Source organism: Haliotis rufescens, unplaced genomic scaffold (assembly GCF_023055435.1).
Source record: "Haliotis rufescens isolate VD_foot unplaced genomic scaffold, xgHalRufe1.0.p SCAF_2, whole genome shotgun sequence".
In the NCBI taxonomy this organism is placed as follows: domain Eukaryota; kingdom Metazoa; phylum Mollusca; class Gastropoda; order Lepetellida; family Haliotidae; genus Haliotis; species Haliotis rufescens.
Genome location: NW_025963890.1, coordinates 40,576,526 through 40,585,708, shown reverse-complemented (window position 1 = coordinate 40,585,708; position 9,183 = coordinate 40,576,526).

Genomic DNA, 9,183 nt, shown 5'->3' with positions numbered 1-9,183 from the left:
TGTGTAATTCTGAGACGAGATGATCGAAGAGAAATAATAGATCTAACATAATAATGAACAAATATATGAGTAGTGTAAAATGTATAACTTCATGAAAAGAATAGGGAAATCCTCTAAACAAACAGACCAATGAATAGAGAGACGACGGGGTACAATATGGAGCGGGTAAATATTGACGGATGGTTTTTGGAGGATTTAGAACGGGTTATAGCGAAAACGTCACCTCAGCAAAACGTCACCGGTAGCCACCGTAGCCTCTGCTCCAACTATAATCCAACTTAGCTTATACGCAACTCAACGTATGGTGAAAACATAACATGCTTTGACGAAAGATAATAGAAATTAAACTCACATCGTCTCTTACAAACACAAATAATTGTGAAATAAAACAAATAAGAAATTAGCCCCCTACTCCAATTTACTCACCGACTTTTATTCACTATACGCTTTGATGTCAGTTTCCAGTCAGAAGATGCTGAAGAAATGAGAGTACCAAACCTATCTGAAATTCACATTACGGTAGACTAACATATAGTCTCTGAAATGAACATATCATACAGAAAAAACAGTTGTTCAGTTATCTTAATAAAAATCTAATAAAAAGGGAGCCCAGTGATTCTCTTCATTTTCAGGTACTGGTACTGCAGTAATCTAGACTTGCCAAACATTATAGACTTGCATGGGCTGTAGTTGATATAAATGTATCAGGGTCTGTAAGACAGACTAACATTACGGCTTCAGATGTACCCTATACATCAAATACCATGTAAATAAACCATATATATTACCACAAAAATCGTTGTTATCGTTATTAAAAATAGAGGTGCCGTTTTCGCCCGACACATAGTAGCCGTTTTCGCCAAATGCGGTGCCGTTTTCGCCAGAGAAATCGGTGACGTTTTGCTGAGGTGCCGTTTTAGCCTGCACCCATTTAGAACAATGGCCGGATGACCAGCTTCATGAGCGAATATATCAAAGCCGGTGACTTTCCGCTCTGTACACACTTTGAAGTTTATAGGTCACCATGCAGTGTCATGAATGAGACTGGTGATCGTGGTAACCCGAACGTAGCCCTTACCCGCTGTACGTGTAAACAGTCAGTTGTTTATTCATTAGTACGCCCACACGACCTATTGAGTGCTGGTAAAGCTATAGTGAGATAATTTTTTTATATCTTAATCTAAACTTGAGTACATTGGTGCGTATCGTTGACACGGAGTGTATTCACTGTCGTGAATCAGCGACTATTCACCCTCACAGAATGAGTCGACGAGGGACTACAGACCGTACGTAATTCATCAGATCTACAACTGGTTGACGTGATGGTAGAGATGGGAGCGACAGTGGTGCTGGTGGTACTGGGGATGTAAGGAACAGGGGCAACCATTTGTACCGCCCCCTGTTGTACCGTCCCCTGTTGTACCGTTCCCTGTTGTTGTACCGTCCCCTGTTGTACCGCCCCCTGTTGTTGTACCGTCCCCTGTTGATGTACCGTCCCCTGTTGATGTACCGTCCCCTGTTGATGTACCGTTCCCTGTTGTTGTACCGCCCCCTGTTGTTGTACCGTCCCCTGTTGTTGTGCCGCCCCCTGTTGTTGTACCGTCACCTGTTGTTGTACCGTTCCCTGTTGTTGTACCGTCCCCTGTTGTTGTACCGTTCCCTGTTGTTGTACCTTCCCCTGTTGATGTACCGTCCCCTGTTGTTGTACCGTCCCCTGTTGTTGTACCGCCCCGTTGTTGTACCGCCCCCTGTTGTTGTACCGTCCCTTGTTGTTGTACCGTTCCCTATTGTTGTACCGTTCCTTGTTGTACCGTCCCCTGTTGTTTTTACCGTCCCCTGTTGTTGTATTGTTCCCTGTTGAAGTACCGTCCCCTGTTGTTGCACCGTTCCCTGTTGTACCGCCCCCTGTTGTTGTACCGTCCCCTGTTGATGTACCGTCCCCTGTTGTACCGTTCCCTGTTGTTGTACCGTCCCCTGTTGTTGTACCGTCCCCTGTTGTTGTACCGTCCCCTGTTGTTGTACCGTTCCCTGTTGTTGTACCGTCTCCTGTTGATGTACCGTTCCCTGTTGTACCGCCCCCTGTTGTTGTACCGTCCCCTGTTGATGTACCGTCCCCTGTTGTACCGTTCCCTGTTGTTGTACCGTCCCCTGTTGATGTACCGTTCCCTGTTGTACCGTTCCCTGTTGTTGTACCGTCACCTGTTGTTGTACCGTTCCCTGTTGTTGTACCGTCCCCTGTTGTTGTACCGTCCCCTGTTGTTGTACCGCCCCGTTGTTGTACCGCCCCCTGTTGTTGTACCGTCCCTTGTTGTTGTACCGTTCCCTATTGTTGTACCGTTCCTTGTTGTACCGTCCCCTGTTGTTTTTACCGTCCCCTGTTGTTGTATTGTTCCCTGTTGAAGTACCGTCCCCTGTTGTTGCACCGTTCCCTGTTGTACCGCCCCCTGTTGTTGTACCGTCCCCTGTTGATGTACCGTTCCCTGTTGTTGTACCGTCCCCTGTTGTTGTACCGTCCCCTGTTGTACCGTCAACTATGATATCCAGTTATCTAAATATATAAGATAAATACTCGATAAATCACAAAGAACAGTGATGAACGAACGTTGTTCTATCATGACGTCATTTCTGGAGAATCGAATATGCACTCGCAACTTGATGACGTCATATATAGAGAATACTACACTCATTCTCGTTAGATAGCATTTTTACGAAAAGAGTGGACTTTCTATGGTATCTGACCGAGCGAAAGTGTCGAAAGGGACACTGGTGACACAACCGGAGCATCCAACGTAAGCCCAGATATATATCCAAGATAGTTAAAACTGACTTCATTTCACCACGCTTATCCTTTTATGTTAAAGCAAACTGAAAGTCGAGAAAGTGGTTGGGTGCGTCACACTCATGGGGACCCTCGATCTATTGATGGGTAGTAGTACATTGCAAATGGATACAGCTCGATTATATAATGCCTGTAGTAGCTCTGTGCATAACTAATACACATTGCAAAGCGAAGTTGATGCGTGTGACTATCTTGTTTGGTTAGTAAAGTGTGTGTAAATGTCTCTCGCTTTCATGAGATTGCTTCAGTTCTGCCTTGTAGTTGCAAATAGAATGACGTCTCGCCATTTTTTTAATGAATGAATAAAGTAGTTCCGGTGTGACAGAGGTCACGTTTATCCAATCAAAACGAATAAAAGAGGTAAACCTTGTACCATACACGTGTGACGTACGGATTTTGTATCTTACCACCTGTATCTTCACCACGTGGGTAATGAATTGATATATTGGACGACGTTATTTTTTAGAGGGAAGATCTAGAAAGTTGTTCCCCATAGATGTAGAGGGGGTACGTAGATAAACGAAGTGGCCGAACGATCGCATCCCAAAGTGGGAGAGATATGACAATCGGTATTGGGAGAAAAAGTCAGATAATCGACGTGAGAGTTGTGAGAATATGCGGGAGATACCAAACTGAACCCACCTGTTCGTAAAATGGACTTGTCCGACGTACATTCCCGGGGTCGGATTCTGTTCAGAGGGTCATCTTTATTAAAATTTGGGTTAATATGTGTACATTTTATCAACATCCTTAAAGAGGCTGTTCATAATGTTGACATCTCATGTGGGAAATAAATGACTCGTGGTTGTTTGTCGTACAATAAAACACCGCAGGGAGAATAAACCACTCGGGAGTGCGCCCCTCATAGTTTATTCTCCCTGCACACCGCCTCCGTGGTCTAGTGGTAGAGCGACCGCGTCATACCAAAAGACGTTAAAAGATGGTACTTGTTGTTACCCTGTCTGGCGCTCGGCATTAAGGGGCTACAATATGGACTGGTCGGCTCGGAGTCAGTATACTGTGTCTGAGTGGGGTATTCATGTTAAACTGCGGCATGGTATCTTAGTGAGCTAGCACTATAAATCGGCATCAGTCCGGACTAGTACAAGCAGCCACACAAACACACACACGTACATGCACGTCGCTATATAAGTGCAATAATCTTGGACGCGACGTTAAACCCCATTTCACCTTACCTTATTCTCCCTCCAGTGTTTTATTGTACGATAAACAACTCCCTCTCGGCGTTTATTTCTCAAATAAATCCAGCTACCAGTATTGCGTTTAAACAATCACATGGGATTGTCATATAGATTGAATATTGCTGAGTGCGTCGGTAAACAACAAACAAACAAAATATGGGATTAATTAAGGAGTATGTCTTTGAGTCAACTATCACTACGTTCAGGTCTTCTTCACAATCATTGGATGAATTCATTACTGCTCTCTTTGGTAAAAGAAGTATTCTATATTTACAGCAAAAGAATTCCCTTCATTGTCACGATGCTTGTCAGTTGTTGTTATCTATGCTCATTTTCTGTCGACCCGTGAAGATCCGGATTAGAATAAGTCTTCAGCAACCCATGATCGCAGTAAAAGGCGAGTATAGACTATACACTTGTCGTAAAAGGCGACTAACGGGATCGGGTGGTCTGGCTCGCTGACTTTGTTGATGCATGTCATCGTATCCCAATTGCGTGGATCGATGCTCGTGATGTCAATCACTGGATTGTCTGGTCCACACTCGATTATTTACAGACCGCCGTCATATAGCTTGAATATTGCTGAGTGCGGCGTTAAACAACAAACAAATAAACAAACATTTTCTGTCACCGTTTTCACAGTCACCGGGTACCTCACGTCAGCAAGTTATATAATGTGTTATTGAACTCGCCACTATAACTCGCTGTTAGCCGAGACAGGACACACACACATATCAATCGTACTACTTGTCGCGGTCCACCCGCTACCCCTTTCTTCACAATGGTACGCGCTAGTTTGGCGGACCTCGTACATACGGGGTTAATTGTCAGGTCACAACTCAACTCAACTTATCCTGGCTTTCCATTAGTTTCAATTCAATTCCTGTTTTGCATCTTACACCATTATGCGATTACCTCCCTTACAAACTGAATTTGATAAACACGGTTATTTCACAGTAAATGATCGTAGCAGCCTATTCAGGCCACGTGGTCGCCGAGCGAAGCTTTGCAATTGACGCCCCTCTCCCATTATTGTGGTAAACTTTCTAACAAATATCTTGCATTTCAGGGTTTTAATTAAACTAAACTAAACAAATAACTATATATCGGAGAGTTTAAGCTATGTAGACAATTGTTTAAAAAAGAGAGTAGAAATGCATGTACTTTATATCCAATTACCCATCAGTTCCAAGGACGTTTTCGAAAACTATTACAAGTGGACCACGGCATAATGAAATCATAGTTGTATATAACGCCCACAGCCACATAGCGTTATATAATTATTACAGAGAATTAGAGAACAATCGCACTTGAAGAGCCAAGTGACTCTTTCCTTGTTAAATGATATATTACATACTTTCCGTTTTGCTTTTGAGTAAATGATGTTTCGGGCTATTGTTTAGACCACTGTTAACGGGTGTGACCTACAAAAGCAAAATGGTGCCGCAAATTTTTTTTTTAAAATCGAAATTTCAATTGTTTGTATGTTTTCACGAAATTTCGATTTTTTTCTCGTTACTTCGATTGTATTTTCGCAATTTCAGTTATTTCTCGTTACTTGGAGTTTGTTTCTCATTACTTTGAATATTTTCTTGTTATTTCAAGTGTATTTAAAAAATTCGATTATTTGGCGTTATTTCGATTATTTCCTCGTTGCCTCGACTTTTTAAAATAAACTTGAAATAACGATAAATAATCGAAAATGCGAGAAAATCGAGATAACAATAATTGAAATACCGAGCAATTTCGATTAAGGAAAAATATAATTATGCTACCTAAGTGACACCACTTGGCTTTCGTGGTGACCAGCTGTAGTTGTATCAATACACAATGCCTTTTTAGAAAGTGGTAAAAAAAAGTACTAGAATTTGTACTTCACTAAGAATGGGTGAGTGAGTATGGTTTTACGATGCTTTTAGCAATATTTCAGCAATATCACGTCGGGGAACACCAGAAATGGGCTTCACACATTGTACACATGTCGGGAATCGAACCCAGGTCTTCGGAGTGACGAGCGAAAGCTTTAACAACCAGACTACCCGACCGCCCCACTTCACAAAGAAAGTGTTTTACCGAATATAACATTTGTTAAAGTATATGTAGAATGTGAAATTTGATATTTCTTCTCATGAAACGCTGTAAAATGAAGAAAGTTTAAAACATTTGTTGGTGTTAGAAACATGTTTAAATCATATTGTTTAGAATCAGCGTCGGTTCTAAATACGCCCTTCCGTGTGACATAATCCATTTCTTGGATGCAGACACAACCCGCGAGGATCTGGGGTTGAGTAGGTCTTCAGCAATCCATGCTTGCAGTAAAAGGCGACTGTGCTTGTCGTAAGAGGCGACTAACGGGATCGGGACTTGGTTGATGCATGTCATCGTATCCCAGTTGCATGGATTGATGCTCATGATATCAATCACTGGATTGTCTGATCAAGACTCGATTATTTACAGACCGCAGTCATAGAGCTTGAATATTGCTGAGTGCGGCGTTAAACAACAAAGAAAGAAACAAACAAAGAGGATGCAGACACAAGCGTCGTGACAACGGCCCTGCAAGACCCCACTGCCTGCAGAACACAAGGCGGTGTGTGTAATGATGGCTCCGTATTGATTGACAGGTTAAGATGGAAAATAGTATATCTATCTACACATTACACTTCCTGTATAACAATTTTTTGTTGTAAAATCCGACTAATTATGCAAACTCATGTGACATTCTGATTATTAGTGACGGAATAAGGTATCAGGTAATCATATTCCGTAAGTTCCTATATTAAAGGCCCCTTGGGTAGCCCTCTGGTTACAGCGTCCTCTCGTAACGCCTGAGTTCTATTCTCCACATGGGAACAACGCCCATGTCTTGTTTTCCAGCCGGGATATTACTGACGTATTGCAAAACGCGGCGTAAAAACATACTCGCCCACTTATATACGTCTTCCCGATGCAAGAGCGTCCACTAGATTTTTTATCAAAGTCTGATTTCCACCCTTGCCACATCAAGCCCACATTCCTGTGCTAAATATGATTGGAATATCGCACATGTCGAGTCCAATCAGAGAACGTTTCACATCCACGACTGGTTCACCTTCGTATAAAAGTGATTTACCGCTGCCTGTCTTTGTTGACAAGTCTTTTTCTTCTTTAAACCCCCAAACGATTGCCTCTGTTTTTGTGGTCAGGGATGAAATCGCGAATGTTTTCGTTATCTGATCGACTAGGTCGTCAAGTATGGTAGTGAAAAAAACAGCGATCTGATTTGATATCGCGTTTTCATTACAAGGGGCACAACTCGTGATCTACGCGAGGAGGCGCCAGGGTCGAGCCAAGAAAAGTGGCCTTGATGTGGCAAGGGTAGAGACTAGGCTTTGATATAGGCTAGTGGACACGCTTGCCTTGGGAAGATGGCATATATAGAGAAAAAAACACCTTATTAAATTATTAAATTAAATTACGCATTTATATAGCGCTACTTATCCAGACAACTGCCTGCTCAAGAGCGCTCAGTCGTATGCTCTTTTGAAGAGGATGGTCTTGAGTTTTGATCTAAAGGTGTTGACCTCTTCAGATCCCCTGACATCAATTGGCAGTGCATTCCATAGAGTTGCACCTGCTTTTCGGAAGGTTCTGTCGCCATATGTTGTTCTGCTGGTTGGTGGAACAACAAGCTGTAGTTTGTTTGCAGATCTCAGTGTTCGGCCAGGTTGGTAAAGGGCAGTGAGTTCCTGGAGGTATACTGGGGATAACCCATGGATCGATTTGTAGACAAACATGATCAGCTTGAACACGATCCTTAGTCTCACAGGTAGCCAGTGCAGCTCTTTCAGGACGGGTGTAATGTGTTCACGCATTGACTTCCGTGTGATGAGTCTGGCAGCAGTGTTTTGCACACGCTATAGTCTATCCAGATGCTGCTCCTGGGTACCATACAGAAGACTATTACAATAGTCAAGTCTTGATGTTACAAATGCATGGACTAGGCACTTGACTGATGCTGTGTCTACGTATCTTGCTATCTGTCTGATGTTCCTGATGTGAAAGTAAGCTGTCTTGCACATACTGCTTACATGGTTATCCATACTGAGTGTTGAGTCAATGATCACGCCTAGATTTCGGGCACAAGAGTTTTGCTCAACCGTACAGTCCCCAATTTTCAAACCAGGAAATCGTACTTTGGACTGCATCTGTTTAGAGCTGATGATCAAGAGCTCAGTATCTCCTACTGGTATGGTGTAGATGGTGAAAAGTATTGGGCCAAGGACAGAGCCTTGAGGCACCTAAAACATATTCACGATTGTTTGGAATATGCTGTAATTTGAATATTTTTTTTCCGCCCGTGTTTTCTGTTATACTGCATGTGTATGTTAAAAAGTCAATTCTAATAAATATATACATCAACAATAATGACTTCACAGACTTCACAAAACAGTAGTTCGAGACAGTAGTTCGAAATCAATAAGATCGTTCAATGCAATGAAACACAAGCTCAGCTCATTCCATCATCAGTCGACCGCCTCCGTGGTCTTGTGGTAGAGCGTCCGCCCAGGGAGCGGAAGATCCGGGGTTCGATCCCCGGCCGCGTCATACCAAAAGATGTGAAAAGATGGTATTTTTTGTCACGAATGTGGCGCTCGGCATATAGGGGCGAAAACAAGGACTGGTCGGCTCGGAGTCTGAGTGGGGTATTCATGTTAACCTGCCGCATGGTATCTCAGTGAGCTAGCACTATAAATCAGCATTTGTCTGGACTAGTACAAGCAGCCACACACTCACGTACATGCACGTCGCTATATAAGTGCAATAATCTTGGACGCGACGTTAAACCCAATTTCACCTCACCACGCCTTCAGGGTACGTACTTGCAAATCAACCTAGTCACCGAGTCTGACCACACAATCCACTTAGTTGCCTTTTAAGACAAATGTGTCAAATATTACTTCCGCCTGTCTTTGTTTGACCAGTACAAGCAGCCACACACACGTGCATGCACGTCGCTATATAAGTGCAATAATCTTGGACGCGACTTTGAACCAAATTTCACCTCACCGCCATTATCAGTCGATCAATAGTCCGTTAGTGGGTGTGTCTCTTTTTAGGTTAAGGAGAGAAACGCCAAAAAAGCTTGGTTAGCCAATCAAA